The 17,506-nt window shown below is 37.9% G+C and overlaps 1 protein-coding gene across 6 annotated transcripts in view; it reads right to left on the bottom strand.

The window, feature by feature from the left end:
* Nucleotides 1-17,506, bottom strand: part of BCAS3 (BCAS3 microtubule associated cell migration factor) — a 799,405-nt gene that overhangs the window by 100,889 nt on the left and 681,010 nt on the right. The gene's annotated exons all lie outside the window — the stretch shown is intronic.

Genomic DNA, 17,506 nt, shown 5'->3' with positions numbered 1-17,506 from the left:
GCACACACAAACATATACACCGGCACCAGCAATCCCATTTCAACCAAACCCGAACTCTACATCCATTTCCAGCTATTTTAAGAGCTGCAACTTTAAAACTGGGCAACCGTCCTAAACACATGAAAGCATACTCGGAGCACAAACTGCCTTAAATGAAGAACCGCAATTCATTGTGTCAGGAGCCTGCAGAGGTGATACCTTCAAGCTGTTTGTCAGAATAAAAAACTGTGACTTATAAGCTTTTGGATGGGAACCCCTGCAAAACAAGCCATTTTTTTTTTTTCTGGCAAATACAAATCACAATTTAAAAGTGTAAACTCCTTCTAAGCTTCAGAATGCAGATGGAAACAACATACCCATCTAGCAACCAGCTTCAGGGCTCCTACCTAGCTCAATCTCAAACCTCACAATCCTCCTCCAAGTTATAACCTGGGAGCTAAAGAAAGAAAGCTCAATACTTTCCCACATAAAGTACAGTAAAATTGAAAAGTGGCCTTTAGTTTTAAGGTTTCATGCCGACTTTATGTTTAACTCTCTACATTAACATTTACGGTTAAGATTATAAGTGTTTCAAGAGTGGGACCCTGGGTTATTCGGCTTTTGTTTTTTTGTTTTCTTTTTAATCACCAGGAGCAAGCAAAGTGCCTGGGACATAGTAGATGTTGATGAAATGTTGCTGAATAAATAAGTAGAACCCTGAAAACAAAATGGCCTTGGCTTGTGGATGCTTGCCTAAATTAGGCAAACTAAAAAAGTCCCTTGACCACATTTGTTCTCAAGATTTGGAAAGCTTTTTGCTGGGTTGTTTATGAGCAAATCCAACTTTCTTGAAATAATTTCTGTTTAAGTTATAGCCATTTGGCCAAAAAAGAAAAAATAGAACTTTCAGGCTCTAATGGATAGTAACCAATGAAAGGCTCTGAAATCTTTAGTGCAGTTTTTCTTTATCTAAAGATCTCTCTGAAAGTATAAATACAAATGCTATAATTGGTGATTTAACATTTTAGCTCACATTGGTTTATTTTTATTTTTTACTGAGTGTTAAGCACTTCATTTAAACTGATTTATTCTTTTTCAATTATGAAGTATTTAAAAATATATAAGTAGGGAGAACGGTATTATGAATCCTATATACCTATCACCAGCTTTAAAAACTTTCAATTCATAGCCATTCTCATTTCATTTATGTAAATTAGTTTTTAATCTAAGTTTTGTGACAATCAGACTTTTGCCTCGAGCTCCCCAATTAGTTTATAATTACTACCAACTTTTAAGTTTTAAAAACTCTTCCACTCAGAAGGTGGAAGTTTTGAGCCAAAATAGGACATCTGACATGGGTGCAGCTGCTTAAAATATGTCTTCATTAAAGTCAGATGAAGGAGATAAGCTCAGTCTCAGCTTCCAAGGGAACACAGTCAAAGTCTGCATTTTTTCCTTTACGTATAGAAGTAGAAATCTCTCCCTGGGTTCCCTTCACAAATGCGTGCATGCGTGTGTGTGCACACACATGCATATATACCCCGATACTCTAGTTTCTGAAAAGTTTAGTTAAGAGTGCATTCCAAGTTCTTTTGGTCATTAGCATTCACACCTCCTGTTCCAGTTTCTGAATTCACACAATTTGAAGAAACCTGAAGGCAAGGACATAGGTCAAAATAAATGGGATCAAACAAAATGATTTTGATGAATAGACATTTATACATTTTTTTCACTCTATGGCTGAAGATGGTGTAAAAATGTTGCTTACTCCCTAAACAGTTATTAGTCTCTATAATGTAACATAGCAGATACTTTCTAAATCCTTTTAGCCTTCTCCCCCTTACTGGAAAGATCATCATTTTTTTTTTTTTTTTTTTTCCAAAGTGGATTTAATAAAGAAAAGGAGCGCTGTTAAAGTAATACGTGAGGCTTTGACATTAAGCAGTGCAACCCTGGGGAGTCGGCAAGAACAGGGTCTCTAATCTCCAGTGATTTATAGAGGCTCTTCCTTCATCTCTGTACTTGGGGAGGGCCAAAAAGTTTAGAGACAGCCTGGCGTCCCTCTTACTCCACACCACTAACTCCTGCTGGCCAGTCTGCCTGCTAACACTTTTAACCCTTTAGCTGCTAGCTGACAGCACACCCATTAAAGCTGGTTTATTTGCTTTCAGAGAACACAATGGTTTCATATTGCAGTAATGCACATGAAGGTAAACATCTGTCTGATGCTGGGAAATTATAAGCAAAGAGCAAAAGGGAACCTAAAAATCAAACTGGGCTCATTTGAAGAAATTTGAAAATGGTCTGAAGAGAAGCCTCTTCCGTGAGTGAGTGAGAATTGACTGAGTCAGCACTCTACCAACCCCTGCCCCTACTCTGCGGGAGCCACCTGAGTCTTGGTGGCTGCAGTCTCTCCTATGTAATGCTTATTATTTGGAAATATAACTCAAGGCCCAAATGGAAGTTCCAGAATATGATTAGAAGGATCAGACAACATTACGAGTCCAAAACAAGGTGGACTACGGGGTGGGCAGGAAGAGGCATTTGTGCCAGGCCTGCAGGAGGAAATGCATGTAGGTGGGGCAGTCAGGCCTGCATGCTCCTTCCCAAACGGGAGGCACTGAGGAACAGCTGACACCAGTAATTTTAAACACTTTATTTTAAATACCAAGAGCAAGTTCCCTCATCCTCATCCTCTCCATCCTCCCAAATCCTCCCCAATTAATCTGGATTGATGTTTAGGTGGGGTGGTAGCTCTCTCCTATGCATCTCTGCATTAACAACTGTCAGGGAACCGTCTTGGTCCTCTGCTAGGTCACATTTTGTGGTTGCCTCAGACTTGGCTCTTTTCTCTATCAGTCAGACAAGGAAGCAGCCTTCCTAAGCCACCAGGAATGAAGAACTTACCTTAGTCAAGGCCTAGGGGTGAACTGCATCCTTTAAAAGATCAGAGCACCACATTTCCCCACAAAGCCTGAGGAAGGATCTGAAATAGGAAGTGCATGCCTATCTAAAACTAGACGGATCAGCAGCAGAAATAGCCTGGGACAAAGCCCTTGTACTCCATAGATAACCTTGAGCCCTTGCTCCAGGGCCATTCCTGACAAAGAAGAACACTGAGCCCTTCTTTAAGAGGCTTTCTGGAATCAAGTACATAGGTCAACAAGACTGACAAAGATCAACATCACTTACTTTAAGGCTGGCAGATGGCAAGTGAAGGTCACAAAATTCAAAACTGATAGTAGCAACAGCCAGCAGTAAAAGATCTTATTTTTCCCTATGCACAGCCCTTGTTATTTTGTTGACTCAAGAAGCTTGCGGAGGACCCTTATCTGACTTAGGGAAAACTAAGGCAGAATCAGAAAGTGAGCTGTTAAAGAGCACACGATTTGTTGGTGAGGAAATCGGCACTAGTGTTCAAGGACTAGTGTCCACAGACTCTCAGTCTGTTCCATCTTGACAAACGGTGATAGTTTTGGTTCCTCCACATCTGTGGGGTCTTTGGCAAATTAATCTTTCCAAGCTTCAGTTTATTCCTCTTAAAGTGGGAATAATTATTGTATCTATCTACTAGAAAGGCTGGGAAAATTAAATGAGAGAATGAACAAAAGCACTTACAATAGTACTTGGCACACAATGAGTGCTCAACGAATGTTAATAATTATTTTATTGTAGTTGTTATTGTTATTACTGTTTTTTCTTCAGACATTCATGAGCTGGACCCACACAAGTGAAAGAAGTGACAAGCACGCTTTTTAGGAACGGCAGATGGTCCTCAAGCAGACTCCAGACTGCTCTGAACCAAGACAGCCAGACAGACAGCGTTCCCTGTGACAGCCCAACGCAATACGCTCCTTATTTCTGCCACAGCGCATACCACATTTGGTTTTAACTTATCTATATACAGGTCTGTTACTTAATTACATAGAGCTCTTGAGGGGTAGAGACCATGGCTCATTACTAGTTGCATCTCCAGCGTGACTCAGTAGGTGGCCCATGGACATTTACTGAATGAATAAATGAATGCCTGTAGTTTAGAGGCACTGGAAAGAATTCTCCGTCATTCCTCACTCTTGCTAGGGTTTCTATAGTGTAACTTGTCTCAATATGCTGCCTTCTAAATCTGTATTTAGAGACCAAATATATTTACAATCCAACCTTCTCTGAAGGTGAGACCTCAAGAAGTCCTGTGAGGCTCTGGGAGATTCTTGCACAGGGTGTGAAATGAGTAGTTAACTCTTCACACCTCCTAATAGCATTCCCATAAGGTCTGGCACACTGTTAGCACTCTTTCTTTGTCAGTAGGGAAATACCTATTTTGTCATGTTATTTTTTGATCCTGGCACTGAACAGCAGCATACTAATGTGACAAAATCTGGAGAAAGGCCTTATAGGGCAAATGATGGCCTACAGGATGATAAACACCATGTCACATTCCCACTCGGGTGGCCCATTTAGCAGGCTCCCACTAGCCAGAGGCATTTCCACATGCCCAACTTCACCTGTGCAGGAGCCGGAGCCAACATCCCTACAAACCCGGCTACTGCTGCTTCATCTGGTCATGATAACTTTCAATTACAGACTCAGAGTATTTACAAGCAAGAGGAAATGTGTCACCGTCCCCTCTATGCAGGTTCATCAAAGTACAGTGGCAAAGACCCACTCTTTGAATACTGCAAAGCAGTCCCAGAGGAAGATGTTTGTAGAATTAGAGTTACTTTTTAGCAATCTGTTGACTCACACCCCCACACTGGGAACTCTTTGGAGAAAACTTCCCACCAGTTGTTTCCTTTATGAAATAAAGGTCAGTGAGTAACAAAGGTGTCATGAAATTCTGACAGCCAAGGCCTGCTGCTGGTTTTAGGTCTGAGGTCCACAAGGCAAATGCCTATATTCACTTAACTTTTTTTTTCCCCCCCAAAGACAAGACTCCCAAGTCTTAGAAAAATTAAGTGGTGAGACTCTAGAATTTAGAGGACTAGAGCGGATTCGTCCAAACTAGGGACCAGAAATAGAAAGGAAGATGTCAGGAGTCTCAACTGCAGGCTCTCTACCTTTGGGAAACTGCAGATCCCTAGCCCCTAGCTGTCTCCACATCCTTGATAAACCTGCCTTATCGGCCACCCACAGACAGTACTTCAGCGAATAAAAGGATTTAGGAATGTAAATCACTCTGGAGTGAAGTGTGATCCTAATTTGCACTTAATCAACGCCAATTAGAGGTACATTATTTACACAAAGCCAATGAATCTCAATTATGCCTAGCACAATCCAAGACGGTTTGAGTCCAGACCTTAATTCTGCTTAATTAGAGAAGTAAACATTTTCACTGAGTCAATCCTCTAGTCTAGCCTAGAGCCTGTGGGTAAACCAAACCAAACACAGAGCCTTTGACTGTAGGGCCAAGAAAGTAACTGACACCTGTTGGAAACTGGCAGAAAGGAAAGACAAGCACTCAGACTTGGGGACTACTCTGGGCTAGACAAGTAGTAACACACGGTTCTCTCTTCTACACACTTTATTAGCATCTATATTTGTTTCCTTTTCCTTTTTTGCATTTTAGCATGAAAAACTATGACTTAGGAGAACAAAGTAAAGGACCCCAATTCAGCTCTCAGGTGACAATTTTCATTTCTCTGGTTCATATAATCCCTGATCTACTGAGGTGAGGCAGTTTCAGGGTAGCTGGTTTGAGTCACTAGGGGACAAAAGAGGCCTCAAGGTTAGCAGCAGACCAAGAGGGAGCAGCATGGCTGAGTAGAGACTGAAGTCAGGAATTCAGGGCAACAAGGCTTCCAGATGCCTGCAGACCAGATAGTGAGGAGAGAGCCTTGGTGACAACCACTTGAGAACTTTACTCATCCATCCATTTAACAAACATGTGCCAGGCATTAAGCTAGGTGCTGCGGAAGCTTCTGCTGCACTTTCTGATGAGGCTTCAGGTCCCTGTGCTATGCCCTGCTATGCCTGGGCAAACCCCCTCACTATCCTGGTGAGTAAGGGCTCTCCCAGGAGACCCTGATAGCTCATTTGAGGGCTCCCCATCTCCAAGTTTATAACAATCTGCCCTGGGGAACAAGCAGAACAGCTTTAAATGCCCAGGCAGCTTGAAAAGCCAGTTAGGGTAAAGTTCAAACAACATTCTGCAGAGCTCAGCAGGAGAAGGAAAAAAAAGAGGAGAGAAAAGAAATGTAGAGTGTACCACTAATTCCAAGAAAAGCCCTGTACAGCTATATTCCTGGCATCCCAGAAACAGCAGCGGAGATCAGCAAGCTTCAAGGGCTTTAAAAGTTGCACAGGTGAGTTAGTTCAAGCCTAATCACTCGAAAATTAATTTACATTTTAAATCTCATTTTTTGGGGGGTACAAATCCCCTCTAAATTCTCTTGGCCATCCCTTCGTCACCTCTGCCTCCTCCCAGGTGGGACAGAGGAGGAGAAAGATACAAGTACAATATAAAATATAGGGCCTGACCCAGAGTAGGTGCTTAATAAGTGCATGGTGGATCAATTTATAAATGAAGAGGAGGAAATTGAGACTACATTAGATTCACCATTCCTTTTCCAGCACAAATGGTCACATTTATATTAAAAATAAAGACAATTTCTGAAGGGACTAGGCAGTACCATTGATCAAGTCCCAGATGCTAAACTGTTTTCAAAATATAAAGGAGCAAAGGGAACAAAATGAAAATTATGATTTCTACTATTTAGATATAAGACTTAGATATAAGATGTATTTACATATAAGATGCCATTGGTTGCTTTATTTTTAATTTTAGAGTAGGAAAAATCAGAGTCAAAAATAAACATTTCAGTTTGTTCAAATTCATTTGATTGTATGGAAAATTTACCTAAACAACAAAATGTGTAAAAAAAAAAAAATCACAGTTTAGATAGAAAAAGGGATGATATAATTTGACTAACTCGTTAAACCAGGATGGAAACAAAAATAATAATGTCCACTTTTCCCAAACTGAGGTATAGAAACCCCTGGAGGGGTTTGGTCCACAGTGCCCTGGGCTGAAGGGTTCCCTTCTTTTCATTCATCTCAGCTCCTTTATTTTATTAATAAGAACTAATCCAAACATGCCTTTTTATAACTTATTGGACATTCAACATGCCCTTGAAGTCTTTGTTGGTCAAGCTAGGGTATTTTCCCTCACTGACACAGGAAGTCACATTTGTTTAAGAGTAAACCAACTTTAGTTCTCAAAAGATTTTGCCTTTGATCTTTTCCAGTATAATCAAAATGAATGGTTCTCTGTCTTACCCCAAAAGAAATATCCCACACCCTTTACCTGTCACATCCCTAGGCAACCACTAATCTACTTCCTGTCTCTATGGATTTGCCTATTCTACACATATATATAAATGAAATCATACAATATGTGGCCTTTGCATCTGGTTTCTTTTACTTAGCATAATGTTTTCATGGTGCATGCAAGTTGTAGCATGTATCAGTACTGTATTTCTCATAATTGCTGAATAATATTCCACTGTATGGAAAAAGCTACATACTCTGTATGATTCCAACTATATGACATTATGAAAAAGGCAAAACTATAGAAAAAGTAAAAAGATAAGTGATTGCCAGGGGTTTGAGGGCAGGGAGAGAGGGATGAATAGGTGGTGCACGGGAGATTTTTAGGGTAGTGAAACAATTCCGTACAATGCTATAATGATGGATACATGACTTTATGCATTTATCAAACCCAGAAAACTTTATAACACAAAGAACCCTAATGAAGGCTATGGACTTTAGTTAATAATAATGTATTGATATTGGTTCATCAATTGTACCATATTAATGCAAGATGTTAAGAACAGGGGAAACTGGCAAGGCAGTGGGGGTAGGAGGAGGCAGAGAGAACTCTGTACTAATTGCTCAACTTTCTGTAAACCTAAAGCTGTTGTAAAAAATAAAGTCTATTAATTAAAAAAAAACTGAAGGTAAAATAGATATTTTGAGGAAAATAAGCTGAGAGAATTCTAACCATCATTAGTATTTAAGAAATGTTAAAAAAAAAAGTTCTTCAGGTTGAAGGAGAATGATTGACACTCAGATATACACAAATGAATAAACAGCATTGGAAATAGATGGTACTGGAGGATGTGCTTTAGCATAATGAGGAAGTAAGCCAAGAAAGAAGAATACATGGGGCATAGGAAAACATAGGAGATTTAATACAAGAGGGAGGCAAAGGGACTCCATGGCATGACAATGAAAGAAGATACACAAATGACGCTGTGTATCAGGCTTAAAGGGCAGTAAGTCCAGATGAGAGCAGATATCATGAGATATTTTAAACAGGCAAAAAATAATACAAAACCTAATGCCTCTGAATAGGGACAGATCTAATTTTATAGAGCTTGAAAATTTATCAATATTGTGGATCCTCTGAGAAAAGCAGTACAAAATTATGATACAAATTAGGTATGGAAGTCAATTTTTACTTAGAATGAGAGAAGCTCATAACAAATTACATATTTTAAAAAGCTGACAAATACAACTATCAGGAAATCCAGAAAAATAACCTAATTTATCAATTGCCTGCTCTGTATAATTCTTGTCTTCCTATACTTTTGACTGCATATTCATTGATAACCTTTGCATATGACAATAACTTTGTAACATGTTTCTAAAGAATAAAGAAGAAATTTTAGTTTTTTCTCTAAAAGATAACTTGAATCCCGAAAAGTGAAAGCAGAAGAAAACTTAAAAATGTGGTGGTGGTGGGATTGGTGTAAAAAAAAAAAAAAAAAAAAAAAGATGGACAGGCAAGCACTATAATTTATTATATAATTCTGTCTTCCCTCCTGGATTAAGGATATACCTTGAATGTCTTATTTGTTTTCATGTCCGAGAAATCAAGAGAATCCTTAGGTAATAGAAAGTATTAAATGAATAAATGAATGAATAAACAAATGTGAACTAGGGAATGGAGCAAGAAGAGGTGCAAACAGTCCCCCTGATTAAGTATGACCAGGGACGCTGAATCTTCAGTGAGTGACAGTGTATCTGTGGTCGGAGTAACAGTTTCTCCCCAGGCACAAAATGTAGGACATAGTATTAAATATTCAGGAAATACATGACCCATTTTTGGAGGGGGAAGGGGGAGTGTTAACGAGTTTTCAGTGAGCTCTGAGCACACAGAGACCTCAGGTTCTTGGACACACAGGAGAATAAAACAAAGAACAGTCTTTTATCCTATGGTCATGTTTCCGGTGAAAGTCTTTTCTCACATAGCCTCTCCTGGATTTGTTCTGGAAAATTCAATTTTTCACCTCCTTGCCTCATAGACTGTAAGCCTGTAAATCCTACGCCTCCTGTCAAGGATCACACTTTTCGGTGATGGCCTTCATTCATTCATTCACTCACTCAGTCACTTACCATGGCTACGTATTGGTAATTCAAAAATAAATAAGACCTGCTCCCTACTCTGGTAGCTGTTGGGAAGGGTACTGAATATTTCTGAGGACCAGTCATCTTGTTTAAGCTTCTAAAGAAATAAGAGTCTTGATAATGCTACTTAATATCTATTCAGTTATCAAGCACTGTGGCAATTAAAAAATTAACTTTTGTATCCTAGTGGAGAGTGGACAAGAAGAAAAAAATCTTGCTTTTGGAATTCTGGGTCTATAAAGAAAACATGGAGGGTTCCTTTTTGAATGTATCTGGCTGGAAATAGTTCATCTCTGGCAACAGAGGAGTGTGCGTGTGTGAGAACAATATTTATTCAAGTCTTTGTGCAATTTACCAACTGAAACAAATAATAGTGGAGACATTTGCAACTATGGAAAAGGGGTGTTTACAAAGTGGGAGAAAATAGACTAAATAGACTTAGATTACAGAAAATTTCTAACACGGCACAGGATGGACTCCACAACAACAGAAGGTACAAAGGGCGGTTGAGAAATACTTATTGTAGCAACTAGATCTTTTAGAAGATTTCCTAAATATGTCAGTTTCAGAATACAGTATCTACATGCAAGATCATCCTGGTAAACCCTGGAGACACTAGACAGGAAAATTTTCCTGGGCTTCTTGTTTCATATCTCTACCCTTAGATACAGCGTCTCAGATACCCGGTCTTAATTCAGTGTTAAATCATTCAAACCCAAGGTCCTTCTCACACTTTCCTCTGGAAACTAATTCTTTCCCAAACCTTTCCTGAGGGAATTGATCAGGGTGAATTCTTTGTGAGAAGCATTCAAGGAAGATTATCCTTTAAAAACCACACATGAGCCATGTTCTCTGTCCACGAATGGGCCTGGGTTTCTATTGTTTTTCTCTCTTTCTTTTTTTTTTTTTAAGCCATCTGACTCTTTAACCTATGCAGAGGTGCTCTTTTTGGCACTGAATATCAAATCTAACTCCCCAGATGACTACAGTAAAAATGAGACAAAATCCTAAACCATGTCCTTTTACTTGCCAGCTTGATTGCTATAGAAGTGTTCTATGAAAACTTGTTTACAAATGATCAAAAGGGGTCTTCCCTTTTAATTTTAATGAAAGTGAGGACAAGTTTCTTCCATGTAGAAACTGACTCTGACACAAGGGCTTTCAAGTGTATACCATATCTTTATAAAAATAATAAACAGCACCTCATATTAGAAGTGAAGGGAAATATTTTAGTACTGATGACAGTGACACTGGGTTTTTATGAGATGGACACATATATCTTTTTTTGGAAGGTGGAGGAGAAAATAACTATTTCCCAGCTCAGTTAGCAAGACAAGGTGTAAGTTCACAAGTGCTCACAGTACAAAATTATACTAAATAGTATAGTCGATTTTTTTTTAGGGACAAGAGATTTAATTTTTCTTACATAGAGCCCAAGAATACATGCCTAAAGGCTAGGGAAAATGCTATTTTATGGAAAGAAAGAATGATAGGGTTTATACAGTGAAATTCTTTATCAAGTGAATTTATTTCACTAACCACTTTCGGGGCATGAACTGCAATCCTTACTTAATGTTGACGTGAACTGTAACGGAGACAAGATTATAGAGAGGCCTACAGAAGGAGAAATTTGCTCCAGAATATTTTCTAGGAGAAATTTTGATTAGTCCTGTTTCCTTATGAATTAGTATAGATCCTCAGATCTAGAGAAAGCTAGAAAAAAAATCAGCCTCTCCACAAGGCATCTGGAATGTCTTTCTGCCCCTGTGAAGGGCTATACCTGTGAGCCTGAGGATATAGACAGATGCCAAGATTACAGACAGAAGTATGTCTATAATCAGCCTGAAGAATGAGATTCTATAAACTCCTTTGGTAATATGCTCTATATTTGCATTACTCTCAGAAACTGGATATTAATTCTGATTTATAACATAAATTCCTGTTGATAATTTACCTCTGTATCTTTTGGAATATCCTTAGTAGGCAAAATGGAAGAGGTAAGAGGAAGAAGAAAAGAACTAAGAGACAAATGAAGGGAATAATCATTGAATATCTATTATGTATCAGGAACTATGCTATGTTATATACAGTATCTTATGTAAGCCTCATAATATCCCAGTGAGGTGAATAACTAAGGCTCAAAAAGGTAAGTAACTTACAGAAGGTCACATAGCTAATAAGTTAAAAAAAAAAGTGGAATTGAATCCAGTGCTATCTGCCTCCAAAGACTATAGATATTCTTCATCCTCTGCAACTTGTTTTTTTTCTTTCAATGTTTTTAAGATTTATCTACATTGCTACACTGCTCCAGTTCATTCATTTTCATTACTATACAATGAATGTGTCATAATTTTTTAATCCATTCTTTTGTTCAACTGCAATGAACATTATTGTACGAGTCTTCTTTTATACATAAGTCAAAACTTCTCTGCTTTATATACATAGGAGTAACACTGCAGGTCCTAGCAAACAATAATAATAGCTGACACTTAAATAGCACTATGTGCCAAGCAATGCTCTAAGTGTTTTATATAAATCTTTGCAAAACCCTTATGAGGATTTTGTTATATCCCCATTTTACAGATGTCTGGCTCTGGAATCTATTCAATTTTACTAGACATTGCTAAATTATCTTCCAAAGTAATGAGATCAATTTATACTTCCACCACCATATATGAATTTCTACATTCCCACCAATATTTGGGGTCAGAGTTTTAAATTTTTGCTATCCTAATACAAAGTACTATTTTGCTTTAATTTGTAATTTCTGACTATTAGTGAGGTTAAGCATCTTTTAAAACCTTTATAGGACATTTGGGTTTCCTTTTTGTGGAACACCTTTTTCATATCCTTAACCCATTTTTCTATAGGTTGTCTTCTTTCTTATTAATTTATGGAGGTTCATTATATAGTCTGGACACTAATGAATTTTTGGACATAGGCGTTGCAGATATTTCTTAACAATCTGTGGCTTATTATTTTTAGTCTGTGGAGTCATTTATTATAGATAACTTTTTAGATTTTTATTCTTTTCCTTTATGGTTTACAATTACTATTTATTGCTGAAGAAATAATTTCTACTATGAGGTCATAAAGATATTCTTTTATATTTCTTCTTAAAAGTTTTATTAGTTTTGCTTTTTGTATTTATATCTTTAGTCCACTTTGAACTTATTTTTGTGAATGGGATAGATAGAGATAAGCATGCTTCACCTTTCCCTGCTGGTTTTCCTAAAATTTGTCCTCAGCTTGTAAATAGGTCCTTAAACCTTTTTGTGTGTGATTGATTTTCTGCTAGGACTCTGACTGATTGAAAACCTATTATGATTTTGATAAGAATTTCATTTAATTTCTAGATTAATTTGGGTCAGAATTGAAAACTTATAAAATACTGAGTCTTCCTATCCATGAACATGTTATACCCATTTATTTAGGTCTTCTTTCATTCCTTCAATTTTTTTTATGCATTTTCCTGTAAAGGTTTTACACATTTCTTTCTTTCCAATTCTTATGCCTCTTATCTCTTTTCTTATTTTCTTGTTTCATTGCATTGGCTAGGACATCCAGTACAATGTTGAAAAGAAGTGGTATTAATGGGCATCATTGTCTCATTTCTCTTAGCTTTCTCTTCACTAAGTAAAACCACTCTAAATCTTAAAACTATGCCTCCCAGCTTCCATTTGTCTTTAATTACATTCAAATTAGAGTGCTCAGAAGTAACATTAGCCAAAAAATTCATGTTAATACTATGTGCCCCAGAGAGTATGCTATAACACTCTAATATAGAAACAAGAAGTCTTCAAAATCAAAGTCTACACTGAAATAGCCTTATGTGAGTCATGAGTCCTTGGCTTGAACACAGCAAATTTAAACAATAAGATCCAATCAATTCCTGTATAAGCAACCATCAATTCGTATACTAGAAATTGGGGAGATGGTCACATCCAACAACACAGTATTTTAGTTTTTGAAACTGGGGAAAAAACACACAGAAAAGAAATACCCACCCACCCCCACCCCCTTTAAATGAATGCAATAACAGAAGAATAATGAGGTTGAAAACAGATGTGCACAAAGAGAAAGCTCTTGCTACGGTGTGACCCACACAATCTGGGACAGAATGATAAAAAACAACAACAACAACAACAAAAAAAAAAACAAAACACTTTACAAGCTGTTTTGAATCTTGAATTAAAAGGAGTAATCAACAAGGCTGACTTATAAAGGGTCAGGGCACAGCATCCTGCAGCAGAGAATTAGCAGAACTCGTTTTCCTTAACTATCCCCTAACAAGCAAGTCTGGGAAGGATGATTTTCCTGGGTAGGCTTCTCTGAACACAGAATGATTCAGTGTTTAATAATTGCCTTCAAACCACCCTTCTCTACCCACCCCCTCCCTAGGGAGGTACTTCCCTAAGGAGTTGGCCCTTTTTAGCCTGGTTTTAGTCTCTGGCTCTTTATATTCTGATGGGAGCCACCGAAGTCTCTTTCTATTACTTCCAGGCAAAATATGTCAAACTAGATAAATGTGTGAGATGCTGATTTGGGACCATTCTCATTCTCTAAATGATTTCTTCCCAACCCCTTTGCACCATGTTTACCTCCTAGAGTCAATGATAATGTGTATAATAAAAGAATTTCAACTTGAGAGTATCTAAATCCTCAAATCAAGGTTTTCTTTTTTTTTCTTTTTTTTCTTTTTTAACTTTAACAGTACAAATATACTAGAGCAACCTCAAGAGGTAAATGTAGCATATTGGTAAAAGGAATATAAAGCCTGATCCTGTTTCCAAGGAGAAAGACCACATAAAAATAATTTTTCTCGGCTATTATGGGCATTATTATTTACGGTGTTTTATGGCAGAATTGTCAGACACTCATCAGTTTACCAAACTATGCTAGTCTGTACAAAGTGTCTCTTAAAGTGGTACTGTGAGAAAGCAGTCTACTGCAGTTGTCTGACTCGGCCTCTGAAAGCTTTCAAACTCATCTACTGAAGTCCAGCCAGCATCTAATTTTACCCGTGAGTTCCAGGAGGGAGTAAAGCTGGTGGGAAGATTACAGAGTTCCTGAAGCTCTGACCTACAACAGGAAGAGAGTTGTCAGCCTTCATGTCTCTCACCCTAAATCCCAAGGAAAACAACAGTGGCAGGGTGTTTTATAATACATTCCCATTGTAAAATTGCATATTTCAGAAACATGATGCTGGCTCCCTCATTTTCCACAGACCTTTTGTCAGGATAAACAGATGACTTTAAAATGAATATTTTTCCTTAAACTTTTCAATTCCAATTTGTCTAATGTACTTGGGCTTCTCTGGGTTTTCTTGTGAAACTGTGGAAATCCACTGTTTTCAAATTGGCTAATGCCTCTACCCATTCAACTCAAATCACTGCATTAGTGTCTTGGGAATTTCTGACAGTGTGAAATACCAAAATGATTTCAGAGTTTCAGGGGCATGTTGAACTTTCTATACATGGAATGGAAATAAGGCTTTTAAGTAAATCTTGACTTTGGCATTTAGTAACTGTCTAAACCTGGAACAAGTTACTTAATTTCTCCAATACTCACCTGTAAAATGGGTGTAATAATACCTACCCTAAAGGGTTGCTGTGAGAATTGACGACAATCTCTGTTAAGCAGCCTGCACAGTGCTTAACTCATACAGCAGTTTAATAAATAGTAGCTATTGTTACTATTTCACCAAGCTGGTCCAAAGTGATAGAAAGCATACCCCAGTCCTACTGAGTAAAGATGCTACAGAGTTACGCCCCCTAAAGAAAAAGATGAACTTAGGTGCCCCTAAAAGTACTAGGAGATCAGCCAATGGGAGAGCAGAAGTGATAGTGAGTGCCTTGTGTCTCGGAAGATCTCCAATATGATTATCCTAGGCCAGTAATGGACAACTGCCCACTCTAAGGCTGGGTGCCCTGGGAAGGAATATGAGCCTTGTCTTGGAGGTAGGCTAATTGAAGGGAAAAAACAAGAGAAACATCTCCCATGGCTGGAAAATTTAATGGCTTCATTAAAATTCTTAGGCTGACCAACTTGCTTTCCAGAGTAGACGTTCACATAGCAGCCAGTAACCTAAGAACGGACCACAGCTTGGCAATGTCAGCATCACCAGTGTTAAACAGATCACCTGATGTTCTCAACCCCTATGGATAGGGACTGGCAGCTGCTGTGTTACTAAAGTCAGAGCTGGACTCTATAAGAAAGAACAAAGCACAAGTAATGCTGGAACCCTGACTACAACTCTGGCCATTATCTTGCTGAAATTCAATGCTCTCAAATAATATCTGCCCTTGAGAAGAAGAGACCAACACAGATTAGTCCTGTGAGTGCCATTTACTCCCCACAGCCTCTTTCAAATTAAAAAGTCAATAAAAGTAAAGATCATACTAAATACCATTTACTAAGTATCTACAGTGTGCCAGGTACTGCTCCTAATTCATCCCCATCCCACTATTCTGCCTACTAGAAGGAAACACTTTAGAAGGTGCTTAGACACTGAGATCTTCTTCAATATCCAAGAGAATAACAAGTTCACTTCTGGCATTAAAACAAGCTATTTGGGAGACAAGGGCAGTGTATACTTAGATCCTTGGGTTTAAGAAGAAAACTCATGCTTCAATCAGAAATGAAACAAGAATCCCCAAAAGCTTAAGGCTCACCAGAACATCTGTCAGTTTAGAATAGATTAATAAAATTAAGAGGGATGGTAAAATCTTATCTTGGGGGAATTACAAATACAAATCCATACATTGGAATAAGATGGAATAGTTAGTTGTCAATGTTGAGCTAGTATACTGTGGATCTTGTTAAGATAAGTATAAGGAGTGATACCTGGCTTCCCAAATAAACTACAGGGGGTATATACCAGTTCCCATTATATTAGGTAAGCCTACTAAAATTTATTTTCAATAAATATCCTGTTTAGAAAATCATGGCAAAGGGGTAAGCATTATTTAAATATTATGTTTTTTTCCCTACTTAATCCAACATTCATTTTTGTTTTTTATTATAACCAGGTTAAAGAATCTAACATTTATTAAGTACCTATTCTGTGCCAGGCACTCTACATGTTTTTTCATTTAATCCATACGATAATAATATGAAGTCGGTATGATTTATCCACATTTTTACAGAGATTCAGAGAGTGAAGTAACTTGTCTTAGGTTAAAAGCTAGTAAGGAAGTGGCAGACTCAGGATTCAAACCCAGGAAGCCTACTTCTAAAATCTGTGTTTTTTTTTGACCATACCATGCAGCCTCCCAGAACTATGCAAGACATGATGGATATCTAGAGGCAGAAGTTTCAATCCCTTTCCACAATGAGTTTCAAGTCTGAGAGAAAAGATAATAGAGATACATAAATAAAGACACAATAAGGTAAAACATGAAGGCAGTGATTATTAAAGACAGAGAAAAAGAGACAGTTTCTGATTGAATGATCAGAGAAGGTTGCAAGGAGGAAGTGGTTTTTGAGTGAAACCTTGAAAGACGAGTAGAAATTCTATAGGTGGCTATAAGGAGAGCATGAAGGGACAGTGATGACAGGAAGCCTTTTCAGAGGAAGAGCTCATGTGCCCAAAAGTATGAAGGTGGGAAGGTACAAGACATGCTCAAGAGAGGATAAATGATTAAGTCTGGCAGAGCAAAGGATTCTTCTAAGGAAGAAGTGCGAGATGAGGAAAAATTAGTTTGAACCAAAGTGAAAATGGGACAGGAAACTTCTATTTATTGGATTCCTATTAATACTATGCACTCTGCTTGTATCATTTAACATTCACAAGACCCCTCTGGGGTGATTTGTTATTCACATTTGATGAAGAAACAGGCAAAGCAAAGGTCACATGTGTGTTGCAGAGCAGAGTTATATTTTGAATTATTTGCTTGATTCCAAATTGTATTTTCCTCCCACTACACTATATTACCTTAAATAAGACTTAATGAATACGGATTTCTACTATTTGAAGGTGGCAACACATCTGTAAAGTTTTTGAGGAGGAAATATTTGACATGCTCAAAACATTTGCTTTTTTGGGATAAAGGGGGATTCTCCTGGGGCCAGTACTCCATTCAAAGAAAATGACTTGTTAGAAAGTATTCCTGAATGAATG

The sequence above is a fragment of the Choloepus didactylus genome, chromosome 18 (genome assembly GCF_015220235.1).
Source record: "Choloepus didactylus isolate mChoDid1 chromosome 18, mChoDid1.pri, whole genome shotgun sequence".
Lineage (NCBI taxonomy): Eukaryota > Metazoa > Chordata > Mammalia > Pilosa > Megalonychidae > Choloepus > Choloepus didactylus.
This window is presented reverse-complemented; position numbering and strand designations above follow the sequence as displayed.